At 43.0% G+C, this 16,504-nt stretch overlaps 1 protein-coding gene across 50 annotated transcripts in view; it reads left to right on the top strand.

Annotated features, from left to right (window-relative positions):
• Positions 1-16,504, top strand: part of NFIA (nuclear factor I A) — a 352,158-nt gene that overhangs the window by 161,323 nt on the left and 174,331 nt on the right. The window lies entirely within an intron of this gene.

The raw sequence follows: 16,504 nt of genomic DNA, 5'->3' as shown, positions 1-16,504 counted from the left end.
AGCACAGGTACCTTTGATTAGGCAAAACCTTGTTTTTTATTATTAATGTGAGCTGTAGTAATACAGTACATATGTGGTAATACGGTATTTATGTTTTTTTTTAGTGCAAAAATTGCTGTGCTCAAACTCACTAGCTTTACAATGCTACGAACAGTTTAAGATCTGTCCTGATGACACCAGACTTGTGTCCTGCCGCCCCAATGCCCTCTACCGCCAGTGGAGGAACGGCGTTTTGAGAATGCCTTTGTTCTAGCCCATCTTCCCAACACCCAGTTAAAGGGCAGCAATGGTTAGAGTCAACCACAGGCTGGTTTGGACCTCAGATTTGAGCTTTTCAGCCAACAGGAACTAGAACTGATAGCAAGACCACAGCATTTTCCATTACCATAACTGCTGTTTAGCAATGTCTGGTTGATACAAGGATCGTGTGTGATTGAGGCCATGTTCATCTCTTTGCAAGAGGAAGAATTATGACATTCATAGATTGGAAGAGAGTGGGTGATAAATAAAACTGAGGCTATCCAGAAAGCCCCAGGGAGCTTCCTCTCTGCAGAAAGAATAAGAAATTTATAGATGTCTAGAAATTACTGTTGAGCTTCTTGCTTTTTTTTTTTTTTTGTTAGCCTCTTTCAGTCATATGACTGGAGTTCAATTATCAGCACAATAAATATTCTTGTGAATCGGAGCCGTGTGTTGGCAGCAAATTTCTGCTTCTTAGGAAGGGAGGAACGTTTTGAACTTATTAAAACTAATAGTTTAACATCCAACTTGATTCCAAAGTCAGAAAGAGGCAGAGCACAAAATACATGTGAACTAAAGGGAAGTGTGTTTTGGAGCAGTCAAATGCCGGCAGGTTAATGCAAACATATTTTTGATATATATATACATATATATTAATATGACCTCTTTGAGCTAAAAAATATAATGTAACCGTGTTATTTTCAAAACAAAGCATAATGGTTTCTAAGCGACTCTTCTCGCTGCTTTTTGCAGGAGGCTGCAGGGCAGAACTACCTGCAAATCAGTTTAATAGACCAGTCGTTATGTTAGGAAATACCACTGATATTGTATTCTCTGTCACCCAGGGTGGGTTGTGCTTGCCAGATGGGAAACAGGAGGGATTTTCGTTTGTTTTCTCCATCTTGACCCTTCTGGAGTGGTTGCTGGGCTCATTCAGAGTATTCCCTGGAAGCTCTCATTGCTTCTCCAACACAGCACCAATGGGCTGGGGCTGGGCTTAGCCCTGCTCCATCCTGGGCAAGAGATGAAGTGTGTCAACAAAATGTGAAGTTCCAAGATAATTCGGAGTCCTGGAACGTTTTGATTCATTTATCTACCACTTAGGCTTGGCACATGCTAAAAGTTCATGTCTTCCCCAGTATAGTCCACTGCCTGACCCACAGTAACTTGTTTTCAGAGCTGTTCCTGTTTGGCATTAAATTTCTAGATCTGTAAGCAGTTTCTCTTAATTTAAGAGAGCCTTGACTGTTCTGGGCTCAAGAAGGTCTGACAAGAGGGAGCAGAAGTCATCCCAACTGTACACCTTTGGCCAAGGGGACTGTAATTCTTGGATCCAGCTAACGCAGTCTATTTTAAGAGTACAACTTGGCCTCTTTACAGTAAACTTCTTCGGGGGAGAGTTCATTGCACCTAGCAGGCCTCCGCCAGTCTGGATCCGCATCTGACATTTGAACTCTGTTGATGCTCTTAACACATTTGTCAGCTCTACGTGTACGCAGCGAGATGCTAAATGCTTCAATAGCTTCCCACTTCCAGGCAATTCAATGAAACCTGATTAATTAGTAGCTTTTAGATTAGACCCCTGTATATAAGTAATTTATTAATATTTCAGGGACAATAAAAGTCTCCTGTGTTGCAGGAACACAACTGCAGTAGCACTGCAGTCGTGGAAGCAGCTGCTGAAGCTAGAGGCACCCACTGCAACAGACTGGGGAGTATCGGAGTGGAATTTTACCAATGACAGTTTAAAGAGTTATAGTTGTCTACAGAACAAGGCTGGAAAATTTGCAAAAATCTGTTTTCAATTATTGTATTTTTTTTTTGTTCAGCTTTAATTTCTCCAGAGGAATTTCAGTGCAGTACCTTAGTGTTCCTTTGTAATCCTGCATTCCTGTTGCTTTATTAAATACCTGGAGTTATAATCTTGTTTATGAAATCGTTATTATCTCTCCAGTTGCAAATTGCAGCATTACGTAGAGGAGTGATTATGGCATGAGGCATGGAAAAATCGGATATGCAAATGGAGCAAGTTAAGCATGATGATGGTTCAGTCCCATAACGGGCGAAAAAACCTGCACTTTCTTTGCTGTTGAAGTATTCAGATCTATACCAACTCGCAAACGGACCCCAGCTTTTTTATATAAATGTTCCAACTAGCTGAAACAAAACAAACAAAAGAAAAGAAAACAAAAACAAGCTGTCCCAGAAAATATATTATAAAAATAGATGAACTTCTATAAATAGAATAGTTTTTCTGTGGCTCCAGAGCAGAAACTGTTTCTTTGGAAGCCGTGCAGGCAATAGTTGAAGCATTTTCGTTATATATTGTGTAAAGACACAATTTTAGAAAACAGAATCATCAACTTCAGTTTTGAGTACACAGCATTATTAAATAATAAGTGAAACCTAGCATAGGTTTCGTGATTGAAATTGCTTTGGAGAAGTAAAAACTTAAGAAAATCATTATCATATTGCAGATCTAAAATGTTTGATCCTCAGGAGTAGCTGGCTTGCTGAACTACAGACCGTTGCTGTGTCGTATTCTTACGAAGCTGCCGTGCAGTCGAGCTGGCCTTATCCTGGAGTCTCTCTGCCAGCCCTGTAAGCGTTCCTGGCTGATCCCAGTAGTGGGCAACCTCATTTTGAGGCCTTTTTCCCCCTTGTTTTTAAGTGTAGGTTTAACGATGGGTTGCTTTGGACTCTTTATGTCTAGAAGGGGAGTAGGGGAATATAAACAATAAATGAATCTTACTTTCTTGCTAGCATCTTTCCCTGGCAGTGCTGTTAAAAGTGTGGCTTGTGCTCCCCAGCATTAAGAGGATTGTTGACCAGCTTTCAGAGTTGACAGGGTCACTTGAGGTACTGTGACAGGGCATTTAGGTACAGTAGTTGATCCTGTGTAATGTTAACCCAGGAAGCCGGGGAGAAATTGGGATGATCTTTCTCCTGATTTTTCTTGCCTAATTAAGGGTGTAGAAAAAGCAGGCGTTGCAACATAACCAAATGTAATTAAAGAGATGTTGTCTGGCATGTGTCCACTAAGCAATTCCACCTCCCTCCCCCTTGTTTTTAAATATTTTAGCTCGTTTTTTGAGCAGTTTAAACCTTTGAACAACTCCAGGGCTCATGCACATACCAGCCGCCGGCATTAGGGAAGATGTGCAGAGTTTACATGGTGGCTTGCCCGGGATTTCGGCGCTGTGCGGAGTTCCCTCCGTCGCTCACTGGTGCCAGGATCCAGAAATATCGGGCAGGTTGGGCCAAGAGGAAGTCGGAGCTGCATTGCTGAGGGAGGGAGACGTCTGGAATTCCTATTCCACCCTTCACCGCTCTAAAAAGGGATATTTTGTTTATTTTTTATTTTTTTCTAGCGGTGCTCTGTCCCATATTTTTGCTCTGTCGCCTGAGGGAGAGGCAGAGAAGCGTGTTTTGGGGAAGCCGGTGGGGCCAGCAGATCCAGATGATGTTGGATGCTGACATGGAAGCAGCTGTGGCACTTGGTGCACTCACAGAACACCATAGCTGTTAATTCGATAAAATAGCTTTTCCAATTGAGATATCCATCCTGGGACAGCTGATCTTTTGTACTGCGCAGCCCAATCATGTCTTTAAAGCAGCGGCAGCACCAGAACTTCCTGGAGGGTGCCTGCACTTCACTGAACAGTTTGGCAGCTACAGCAGAGGCCTGAGGGATACTTTCAAATTTCCCTGTAATTAATGAGCACCTCTGCACTTATGGCAAATTACAGTGTCTGATGTAGAATGTTGACCTACAGCTGCCCCATGCCAAGTAGCCTATTTAGACCTATTTATTTCTAAATAGAGCCTGTAAATGATAACGGGAAACTTCACTATTGATTCATTTACTCCTAAATGCTTCCTCTTTCAGGTATTGAAGTTGAAATAATTTTCCATAATCGTGTACTTAGGCAGATCCTTAGATTTATTTTATATTTATTATGTAAAAAATCTCAAGCTATTTAACATTCCTGTAAAGCCAAAGAAATGAGAGATGGAAAAGGCTTGTTTGATCTTGTCTTGTCAGTACGCAGCCTTTCCTATAGAGCACTGATTATCTACTTTGCTCCTAAATATCCCAAGTAATGCAAAATCTTCCATTTCTCTAAAATGTTGCACTCCCAGAAGTTTCACTGACTTTTGCTACAGCCACGTAAGATTGCAAACTCTTGTATAATTGTCTCTTTGCTTTCACTTACATGCTTATTCTGACATTATATTTCCTCATTTTTTTTTCTGTCCTGATAATTCCTTGGATTTCTTACTGTGTCTGTCCATTTTTCTGAAATGACATTTATTTTGTGCTCAGGCTGCTTCCAAATTTCTAGCACCTTTCTTTGTCTCTGTTCTTCTGGAAGTACATCAAACATCTGTTTCAGGGTTATGTACGATTTCCATTCCCGTACTATTTTTCTTCTAGCAAAGATTTTAAATAAGATGGAGCTCACCTACTGACTCTTTCCTTTCCTGGGAGCATTTCACTAAATGAGCAGGTTCAGCTCAGGAGGCGATTGTTCCTAATTTTCACATGTTGCAAGAAGTTTTCAGTCTATATGATAACTTCAGAAGCAAGACAAAATAATGCTGTGCATGTAGAATTTTATGAGAATTTGCACAAAGTGCTTTGCCAGAATCTAAATATATGCCCTCTATTGTTCTATTAATACTGTAATTCTACTTAATATACACCATAGATATATCGAGTTTGTCAGAAAATATCCTTGCTAAAACAGTAATACTAATTGATTCAGGCAGCTCAGTTGTCTCCCTTATGTGCTTTGATTTTGTTCTGTTAATTTTTTAACGTGTAAACATCAGTTTGGACTGTTATTGCCAGGATTACTATTCCCTTCTTTCTGGAAGATTTATATCACATTTATATTTTTCCAGTATTCTGATCTCTTGCCATTTTTCCATGAATTTTTGGAAATAATTATTCACGTTTTGGAAGGCTTGTTAGATAATGCAGTAAGAGTTTTTGTACAATTAAGGACGGTAGGTTGTGGATAATAATTTTAAGCTTGATCAAAAGACCATGGAAGCCAAGTCTTCTAAGGCTTAAACTACTGTATTAATTTAACAGAGATCTGACTTTCTTTCTCTGCCGCTGATTTTTTGTCTCATCTTTCACATAGGGCATGTCACCTTTAACTTGGGATCATAGGTTAAAGCAATATAAATCAGCACAGGTCCACTGAAGGCCATCGTGTCTTTTGAGAAACCAGCCCCTGAGGGTTAGGTGCCTTCCTTTCCCCATATATGCTGCTGGGAGAAGAACTACTTTCCTCACAGGAGTGTTTAAGGCTTAATTTTTTATAGCATATAAAGTGCTTAGAGATGTTTGGATGAGGGATGTTGTGAAAATGCAAAGTAGTATTATTGTTGATAAATTATTTAAAATATTGTGGTCCATTGAGAAAATACTAGTTTGTAGGCAGTGAAGTGGTTAATACGATTGCATCTCTTACAGGTTTCACCAGATACACTCACTCACTTACAATGGATAATTGTTAGCTCTTGTTGTGCAGATGCTGTTGCAGATGGAGCCCTGTACCTGCATGCATAGCAAATGAATTAGACTGGCAATCCCCTTTATAAAGCATAAATATGTAATTTGTTCAGCTGTTGTAATTAAATATGTATGTGTGAAACAGCCACCATTCAGGTCATTAATGATGCGCCATGCCAAATTAGAGCTTACAGACAGTAATGTACATTGTTGTGCAATGAGGGAATTGCAAATAACATAGCTAAGCCTTTCCTAGTAAAGTGATGGATTCAGTGGCTTTAAAAGGAATATTTATATTTCCAGCATTTTGATTGCTTCAGTCTATATTTACATTGATGCTCAATGAAAAAGATACAATTGGATGAAATTTTTTTCTGTATTTGTTTTATAGTCTTTGAACATGATAGAATACCCATTAGGTACGTGTCACACAACATTTATTGGGTGTAACATTTCATACCCGTTGGTAATATGCTGAATATGTTGCTATGATCATTCTTAAATATATAGTCAATTAAGATCTGGTAAGTACCTTTTCTTCTGCATAATGTAGACAAAGACCATATCAAAGCACTTGGACAATTTTAATGCTTTCAGTGTATCTGCTTTTTAATCTCTGGACTTCAAAGATATGACTGGTAAAGAAATCCTCACTGTGGTAAACAATGTATATATTTCCATAGAAATCTGCCTGATAGAATAATTGTTGTAATGAATTAAGCTTGCCAGTTTAGTTTTTGGTTTTTTTTTTTTAATTTTAAATGCATGATTACTTAAACATCAGGCATTCTTTCTTCTGTCCACATTATTTCTATCTTTATATTTATCAGAGAAAAAAAAAAGAGTAAATGTGCTTAAAAAAAAAAGAAAAAACTTGAATCTCCTTGAAATAATAACAACAAGTTAACAGGCAGCTGTTGTTGTAAAGCAGCTAAGAAGCAGAATGAAAAATCGTAACTCACTACACCTTAAACGCATCTTAAATGATCCTCCCTAAGTGTGTTTCCTTGTCTGTTTAAAGTAGATCACGGTTTAACATATATTTTGTTTTGATGGCCGGTTCCGAGTATACAAGAGCTAATCGTCTTGACCTTTCAGACAAACAGGGCAGCAGAAGGAAGCATCTCAGAGTTAATTCTGTCTTGTTCGCAGTGGGAACAGAACATTCCTCTGTGATCCTCTTTCACATGATTCGCCTGGGCCTCCTGGAAGCCAGTCCTGATACTATTAGTGCTGGGCTTCTTAGGTCTAAAGGAGATCGAAGGTACTGACATCACCAACCGCTTGTGGGTTGCGTCAGGCTGGACAGGGCAGGCAGAGTTGCGAAGACTTATGTAAAGAAAACAGAATAGAAAATGTGCTTAGTTGATAGATTATTTGTGGGGGTTTATAGTGAATTTGCAACTTTTTAAACCTAGACTAAGAAAGGAGTAGGGAGTAAAGATCTTTTCCAGATTAGAACTACAGCAAGCTATGTAACTTGCTGCATAAAATCTACTTTAGTCAGATATTCCTGTGGCTTAAAGGCAAATGTTAAAGGCAACATCAGAATAGTTATTTGTATAACTGTCTCCGCATTTTAGTTAAATTTTAAGAGTAAGACATGCTTTCCTTTTTTTCATTCCTTCCTTCTTTTCTTGCTTCCTTACTAACTCCACTTTCCTTCTTTCCTAGAGACATTTTTCCCAGAATATACTTTTTCCTGTTTGGCCATAGTAAAGTCTGTTTGAGCTGCAACATGAATGAGTCAGGTGTGCAGTGGGTTGGTGCGTCCGTTTACTGCATTCTAACACTATGATTATTGGTGTATTGGGAAGCTGTTTCACTGATGACCACAGTGTTAACAAACCTGATGATAGTCAGGCCTCCTGTAGGGTCCCCCTGATTTTTCCTGGGCATTTGTGTAGATTGTGTCGGTTCACCTATAGCCATGCATTTGCCGTTATGTTCTTCCTGTAGCTTCGCAGTGGTGAATGCTAAACAACGCAGAGATTCTAGAAGATATTTTCTCTTTTCCTTACCTTTCTCTAGTGATTTTTTGAGTATCGGAAGCTGCTGATTCATGAGTTGAATTAGTTGGATGTAGCTACCCTTATTTGGTGAAGACTCTAAGTAATGTTTGGTTTGGTGAGAAAATTTATTTTTGTATCCCTTAAACAGCGTTGCATCACCAACTAGCACTGTATATTTCAAAATCTATTAATTTTTGCTGCTGAAAGACATCCCATATGCGACCGCTTTTCTGTTGTATCTTTCCAGCGTGCGCAGGCAGTTGGCTCTGCAGAGGAGTAGCTGTTTGCAAGCTTTTGTGTGCATGCACGCGTTCCAGTCCAACATAACATTTCGGCTTCAGAAACGGGGCCGGGCAGAAGGCGCCTGAACTAGGCGGTGGCAGTAGTGAGGCTTATTTAACGAAGGGTTAACGTCTTGGGCCAGCCCGCGGGGAGGCCGCGGTTGTCCTGTGCCACCGCGCTGGCTGGACAGGACGAGGGTGAGCGGGCGTGCTAAATAGCTTCGCCAGGGCGAGCGGGCGCGTTAAATAACTTCACCATTTCCTGGGACGGGTGGCAGCGCAGGTGGCGGCTGGCCAGGTGCTCTGTGATAAGCGCCCGAGGGCCAGGCCGAGGCGAGCGCCTTGCTCGCTGGCAGTCGCTGCGTTGGCCAGTGCTGCAGTAAACACTTTCCCTTGGATGTTGGTTTTCTGTTGTGTCTGGCAGCCACAGAGGGCTGCTTGAACTTTAGCCAGAGGCAAATATTTATACATCAGAGCATGCAGTGTTCAACGGGTCCGGCCTGCGAGCGCGAGGCGCGCGGCGTGCTTCGTCGCTGGAGTGGAGGCGTCCCTTTTAATTGCACCCGCGGTGTGGCGAAGCGGGAGCGTCCCGGGGGTCGTGGCAGCGGCGTGGGCTTTGAAACCCCGTGAAAACATCGCCCTCCGTGCCTGGCGGAGGGGACATCCTGACGGGAGCCGCGCGCCTTCAATTCCTGTTGGAAAGTTTACAGTTAATATTTTCCCTGGAACGCTGTCAAGCTTTTGACAGTGCCTGAGTGTATGCTGAGCTGTGAAATTGAGACGCGGAGCAAGTTGTGAGAAATCTGTTTCTACTCAAATCTGCAAAGGTTTATAAAAACTTCAGCGGAGGGGGAAGGAGGGGGGAATAAAAAAAAAAAAAAAGAATTAAAAAAAAAAAAGCCCTGCGGCTGGGGCTGGGGCTGGGGCTGGGGCTGGGGCTGGGGCTGAGGTTGGGGCTGGGGCTGGGGCTGGGGCTGGGCTCGCCTCGCCGGGCGCGCGGCAGGTCCGCCATTTTAAGGCTGCAGCGAGGGGCGAAGCTCTCCGCTCCTTACATGGCGGCTGCCTCGGCGGCGGGGGCCGGCCAATGGGGCGGGCGGTGCCAAGTCACGTGACGTGCCACGACGGCACTGACAGCCATTTCCTCGTCTCTGCAAACTTGGGTACCTCGGCGGAGCGCTTTACCTTGGCGCGGGTGCCAAGCGCTCGCCGCCGCGTGTGTCTCGCAGACTGGCATTTGTCCATAAAGTTATTTTAGTAGGTTAAAAAAAAAAAAAAAAAAAAAAAAAGTCTCCGAGCGCACTTGAGCTCTGCGCGTTCTTTATGTAAAATGGATTTCCCTTGCTGGCCTGGGGCCAGGAGCGCGGAGCACGCGCTGGGCGAGGGGAGCGCTTCTCTGCAGAGGAACTGGTGGACTGACACACTCTAATTTTTTGGCTCCTGACCAGACAAGCTAGATGGATGCCAAAATTCAACAAAATAACACATTATTGTGTAATAGGAACAGTGCTCAAAGTGAGCAAGAGCTCACAGGAACTGAATACCAGCACTTTTTTTTTTTCTTCCCCCCCTTGTACAGCAGAAGCTCAGAACTGGCACTTTTAATATACGGCTTCAATGGAACAAGGAATAAATATAACTGCAATGTAAAGAATGAGGAATAACGTAGAATTGGGAAGACGAAGGGGGGAAGAAGACAGGGAGGAGGGAGTGAGGGAGGGAGCGAGCGAGCGAGACGGAGAGAGTTAAAATTACTTTTGTGAGACTTCCTTCAAACATGCTCCATAGTGCTCAGGGCTGGTTTAACCCTGTCTTCCCTGCAACAGATCCCTAAACTGCCCAACACATCTCGGTTTCCCATTTAACTCCTCGCCCATCAGAAGACAAACAAACACATGTTACGTGCAGCACCCAGAGCTGCACCGGGGCAATCAGAAAAGTTGGAAACAGTGCAAAAAAGCCTTTCTTGAAAAACTTTTTTAATTTTTCTTCATGTTGCATCTCTGAAAGAAAGGGAATGTATGTAGAAATACTGGTTTTCCTCTTGAAATAACCAGCATTACCTAGGTTTGTTGTTACTTAAACACTTAGAATAGTTTACTTGTTACACTTGAGTAGCACCTTCTACCACCAAGCCAATGTTACAGTAGTAAGTTAATTAAACTTCCCTGAGAAGGTAAGCAGCGTTCAGTAGATTCATCTGTGACATGCAGGTGTCTCCGGGACTGCACATGGCAACTCTTGGAAAGTGCAAAGCAACACAATAGGAAGTGAAAACCAACACAGCCGATGGAAACTCCAAGGGGTCGTTGGGTCAGCAGCATGTAATTACAAGAGTTGGAAGTTGGCCAGGACAAGTATGGGCATTGTGTTGGAGAAACACCATGTTTCCCACACCTACTGAGAACTTTGTGGTTTCAGAGCAGTTCCTGAACATCTCCTGGGCCTTCCGCCCTCGGGGAGCCCTGCCTGGGAGAGCATTCCTGGAGGGGCCGTGAAGGAAGCCAGGGCAGACCACACTCCTGGGGAGACTGTGGTGGACCAAGGGTTGGCTGTAGTTTCCTACTGCATGGTGGTGGACATGCTTACAAAGATTGGGAAGCAACCCTCCTCAGCCCTGAAATTACCTCTTGCCACAGCACAAGATCTAGAGACCATTTCTATCATCATTTTTTCCCTAACTCTCTACATCTCATGTAGGCAGCTTGATTTCTCCACTGGAGCACAGGCTGATTCTTATCCTTTCAGTGCTCCCCTTGGGTTATCCCTCTTATCAACCCTGTATATTTGTAAGACAGATACTGCTGCAGCAGATAAACACCGAGACCTAAAACAGAGACCTTCTTGGGATTGCATCTTGAAATCTGTCTAAAGAGGACAAATAAAATAAGATCATGCACAGTTTCCAGGCTGTATCTCAAATTTGACCTGTCAAAGAGAAATAAAGGGTCTAGGTTGTCTTGCTCCTGCATTAAAATAAGCCTGTCATTATTTTTTTTTTGAGGAATGTGGTTTGGTTAATAGATTTTTCATGTGAGAAATGCAAGTAGTTGCAGAAGGTGCTGTTTTGGGCTGAATCCCCACTGTGCTGTGCACCACTCTTTCCTATTGTCCCTGCTCCGAATTGCTTGCAGGCAAGAATAAACCAGCAACTCTGGTTTGGTGTGTTTGTGGCCTTGGGGAAAATAAACTGTATTAATGATATGTTATATTATTTAATTTGGATTTTTTATGCCTTATCAAGTGCAGAATAGAAAATGCAAAATAAATAATAAATAAAAAATAATGATATGGGAGTTAGAGTCATCCTGGTGTGCAATAACATTAAGTGTGGCAGTAATTATGGTTTGGACTTTCCAAGTAAAAAGCAGATTTTTTTTCCTCATAGCTGGTTTTATATCCTTCTGGAACAAAGTAAAAAAATCTTCTGGCAGTTTTTTAATTGAGGTTTTGTAGCTTTAATGGTCTAATACTATAAAGAAGTCAACCCTTCTGCCAGTTTTTTAAGGCCAGATAAGGGTTTGACATCATGTTAAATGTAAGCGTGTCTGTGTATGTGTACCCACACACACTCTCTCCCTTTCTCTTTCTCTTTCTCTCTCTGTCTCGGGTGGAGGGAATACTTCAGAGCAAATACTATTACAGGATTCAGAAACGTAATAAGTTCTTCTTCCCTACTGTGTTTGGGTTGTTTCTCCCTGGAGCTGGTTGATAGACTTGTGGTATTGTAGAAGTGACCCAAGCTGCAGAGATTACGTTTCTGAGCCTGTTTGTGGAGGTGACGGTGCAAATGCCTGCAGTGTGGAGCCGATGTACAAAGATGGACTCGGACCCCGAGGTGGACATAGTTAGAACTGCATGCTGGCTGTAACCATGCTGGAAACTGAGTATATCTAGCCTGACCAACCCACTCCACGTCCACAGGTAATCGCAGCACTGCTCAGGGTCCTGGGCTGCCCCACAGTTCGCTTTGTAGAGCAAACTTTCCCTGGTGGGCAGGGAAATACTGGGGACTTCTGTATGCTTGCTCTGGAGCTGCGGCTTTGTGGCCAGGAAAGCATTAGAAGTTAATACAAATTGCATGAGCTTTACACCCAGAGACTTAACTTGCCTTGGGTTACCATTTTGGCACATGGGGCTCAGGAAACATCCAGCTCTGCAACGTATCCTCTCTGTCCTGCGTCCAGCTTTGCAGCACATCCCCCTGCGCGGTATGCCCTTCCCCAGGAAAGGTCTGGCTTTTGTTACTTGAAAAAAATTAGCAAGCTATCAAAAAACCCAACCCAAACCAAAAGGCAATAAATCAGGGGGTGAAAAAAAGTAACTTGCAGGGAAACACAAGGCTATAGGTGGTGTGCCTTGTCTCTGAGCAGCACCCAGGCAGTACAGTGGCACCGCTAAAGCTGCTACGCAGTGTGGGTGTCACAGGAGTATCATTGGACTAGTGAAACTCCATCAACTTCAGGGATGAGTTTACATGGATGTGAGAGGAGAATCTTGCATTGCTTCTCTCTCCCTTCTTTTTTTTTTTAAATGTGTTAATATGTTCTTTTTTATATTAAAAAAAATAAGAATGGAAAAAGAGTGCAGGTGCAGTAACAATAGCTGATCCCAAACAAACAGCAGCTTGCTCTTACCACTCTGCAAAGATAAAGCATGTCATGTACATTAGCAAAAGATAACTGACATTAACACAGTAGGCAAGGTGATTACGTACCACACTATTGACTCTGTGTGATCATTATTGCTATTTGGTGGGTTGCTTAAGTGGGTACCTGAAGGTTAAGTAATAACTATAGTAAGAATGAGAGGGAAGCAGAGAGAATGGAGAAGGGAGAAAGAAGATAGAAAACATTGACACAAGGTTAAGATGGAGGAAAGTGGATAAGTAGGGGTGTGGATGTCTGAAGAGAAAGGTGAGGTGGCTTTGCGTTGGTAAGTGATATTTAAGGGCTGTGATAGAGCTGGTGGCTGAGTAAATAATGCATCCAGTTCTGCTTTCCTTGAGATTTTTGTTTGCAAAATAACACAAGTAAAACACAACTTTGGGGGAAGCCTGTGATTGTTACATTAAAAGCCAAAAGAGAATCTAATCCTTTTCTGAATTTTCAAAGAGGTGTTCTCCCTCTTTAGCTTTGAACAAAATACGAGATGGAGTACAATGTCAAGAGATAGGTGTTGTGTGTTGGTGGTTCGGTTTGTTTTATTTTGGAACAGCCCCTTTCAACTCATCTACATTTGAGGCTTTGAAAATGATTTTTTGTTGTTGTTTTCATACTGGGAGTGTGCAGAGCCAGAGAACTGATGAGCATTGCACGGCTCTGATCCAGCACTTTGATGGGAGTCCGTGGCATCGCTCTCACAACCCGAAGCTAAGGGTGCTCGTAGGGCTTGTGGGGTAGTGAGCATCTCCTGCTCCTGTGGACTGTCTGCGGCGTTCTGCGGGCACTGCTGCTTTACGGTGAAATAGTAACTGTGCACTGGAATCGATGATTAATGCCAGCTTTTCTTCTGGAATGCATTGCTGACATTATAATATCATGCCACAGAATCAAGTTTAATTTCAAATTGTATTAACCTATTTACGAAACATATCAAGGGGACATTTTTCAAGGGAATAGTTCTCTTCTTTATATAGATTGAGAAATAAAATACATCTTTTAATATTGCGTTCTCCAGGCACCGGGGCTAACTATTTCACTGAAATTAATATCTAAAAGGGAGTCATTGCAAATTTTATATTGACGTGCAGAATGTAACGTTATGGCTTTTTAGGGTGGATATGCACAAAATATGTATGTGCATTCCAAACTAGCTAATAGTTCTGCAACTGGTGAACATAAATTTTAATATCTATATTTCCCAGCTTGTAGCAGTGTTGTCTGAAGTCTGGGATGACTGATGTTAATCTCCAACTTGTTTGTGGCTTTCCAAAAATGAACTTGAAGTAGAGTAAAATTTGATGTAATTCCCGTTCTTATTTACATTTGTAATAGAAAGTGCTACGTGGGATCTGTAGTTTAAGAAAACTTTAAAATGTAGCCCTATTCTTGTATTGCAGAAGGAAGAATATGCAAGTATGCTAGCTGTTAACTGCATCGCTGTTCTTAGAGCTCGCACTCAGGTGCCTCCCATGTCATAAATTCATCCTCTCGTGCTCTGAAGTTTGGAGTTTTAAAACATTAAACCAAACAAAAGAAAGGTGGAGGTGACGGTGCCATCTCAGTTCCTTCTTGGAGAGCGGCGTTTGGGGAATGGTGTCTTACAAAGACACAAATGAGAACTGTAGATTCTGATCTTTATTGTTTCTCTGGAGTTAGACTGAAATTACACAAGCCTCGTAGCTGAGAACTTTATAGGTAATCCCTTTGAAGACGAAGTATGAAAGCCTGGCTTCGCTGAAGGGAAGAGGAATTTCGGCTGTTGATCTCAAGCTGGCTAGCAGGTCGCTCCCCTGTTCTGTCTGTGGAGTAAGATGTTATGCAGTGCAGCGCTTCCCAGTATACCCGAATCCGTGGCTTTTGTTAGGCTAAGGCACGTTTCATGGCAACATAATGATTTGGAGCCAAATTTCAGAGATGCTGCGGCCCCCCAGCCCCTGCAGCTTGCATTCAGGTCAGTGGAGCTGAGTCAAACCCTTCCAAATAAGCGGCGTATCAGATGGGGATGAGGCAACGGCTCACAACACGCAGGAGTTTATTGAGTGTCTCTCTTGCGCTGTAGTTTTAGCCATGAGCACTGGATTTGTTTGAGAGCAAACAGAGACGCACTAATTGATCAGAGTGTTATGCAAATAAAAAAGAGAAATGGGATGGGTAAAATAAAGGAACTGTAAAACACTTTATTATGCCTGGAAAGCCAAGCTAATCCCAGAGGAATTCTGCTAGGATAAAACGTTAGCTGCTTTGACATTTTAAGCCTTTAAGAGTTGTCTTGGAATTTTCTATTTCGTTTGCTTTTGTTACTTTGTTAGATCCGTCTACAGCAATGTGGCTTGCATTTTCCTCCCTCTGCCCTTCTCTTCCCCCTTGGCTGAAGGTAGTGGAGCTGGCGGGGGAGTGAAATGGTTAAGCGAGTTGAACCTCAGGTGCTTTGTTCTTGTGCTGGATGCCTGCTGCTGGGAGGCAGGCAGAAACTACCCGCACTGAACCGCAGTGCTCCTGCCGAGAGCCCAAGACGTTGCTTACCCTACAAGACCACAAAACGAGTGGCTGCAGCTGAGTAACCCGAGCGTGCTGCAGAGGCCGAAGCACGGCAGAAAGCGGGTGCATGAGCTCAGCTCCTTTTCTGACCTTTCCTCTCACTGCTTCTTCCACCTTTCATGGACTTGATCCTTCTTTCACCTCAGATGGGTAGGCAGGCAGGCTGCTTTAATGAAAGCAATACTGTGTCAAGAGGGATTGCTGGCAGAACCCTTCCCAGCCAGTCTGACCTAGCACCTCAGCAATGTTCTTGGCTTTGGCCAGCAACAGCTTGAAAACCCAGGTCTGTTTCTGAATCCAGATGGTGGTGCGTTGCCATATGTCAACAACACATGTCATCCTGATTAAAATTTTAACCACATCCATTCTGCCATCCCCATAAACCATCCTCGGCCCACTGCATGGCAAAGGCTCCTTCCACGCTGATGCTGTTCCTCCAGCAGAACCGTGCCGTCGGCGCGGGCGAAGCCATTACTTCTGCGATGATGTCTGCTCCCTGACCAGCTCGGTGCCTCCGTGCTCCACCTGTGGTGGCCCACCGTCCTGATCAGGGCTGCTGGAACAAGCTCCCTGGCTTCAACTGATTCTGGAGCATGGGCTTTAAATGTTGGAACCGAAATGGAAAAAAAAAAAATAACCCCCAAACCTAACTTATTTTAATCACTTGTTAGGGCCTGTTGAGTTGTCTGTTAGGAAGTGTCCTGCCCAGCCTTGGAAAGAGAGATAACATATTCCTGTTGAAACACAACCTTGTCAGATTGCCACTGAAAGAAATGTTGAAGTTGCCGATCTGTTGAAGACCAGCTGTACGTGGGGTGCATGCGGCTCAGCTTACCTTTATTTCTGAACGCGAAGATGTAGCTCTTCCTAAGCCAGGAACGCAAATCCCCACACCTCCCGAGGCAGGCTTCGCCTCTGGCTGGCAGGAAACGTCCTTCAAGGAATTCGGTGTTAAAAAAGCACCTCCCGTGCTTTTCCTTTTGTTCTAGGAGTCAGGTACCAACAGACTGCAGGGGCAGAGCACGCTACAGGCTGCTGAGTGGTTTTGGGGACTGAGATAATTTGCGAAATGGAAGTGTTTTCCCCAGTTGTGCCTCTTTCATATTTTAGCTGGGTTTCTTCAACATCTTCAGCAGAATATTCTGTGATTCTGTGATCTTCCCCCTCTGTTGGTAATGCTCGTGTGACTTTTATCCATTTGGCCAATTTCATTCCAACACGTCAGGCAGATAAAAGCTCTCAAAG

This window comes from Anser brachyrhynchus, assembly GCF_964034855.1.
Source record: "Anser brachyrhynchus genome assembly, chromosome: 8".
NCBI lineage: Eukaryota > Metazoa > Chordata > Aves > Anseriformes > Anatidae > Anser > Anser brachyrhynchus.
Note: the sequence above shows the minus strand (reverse complement) of the source record. Positions and strands in the feature narration are given on the sequence as shown.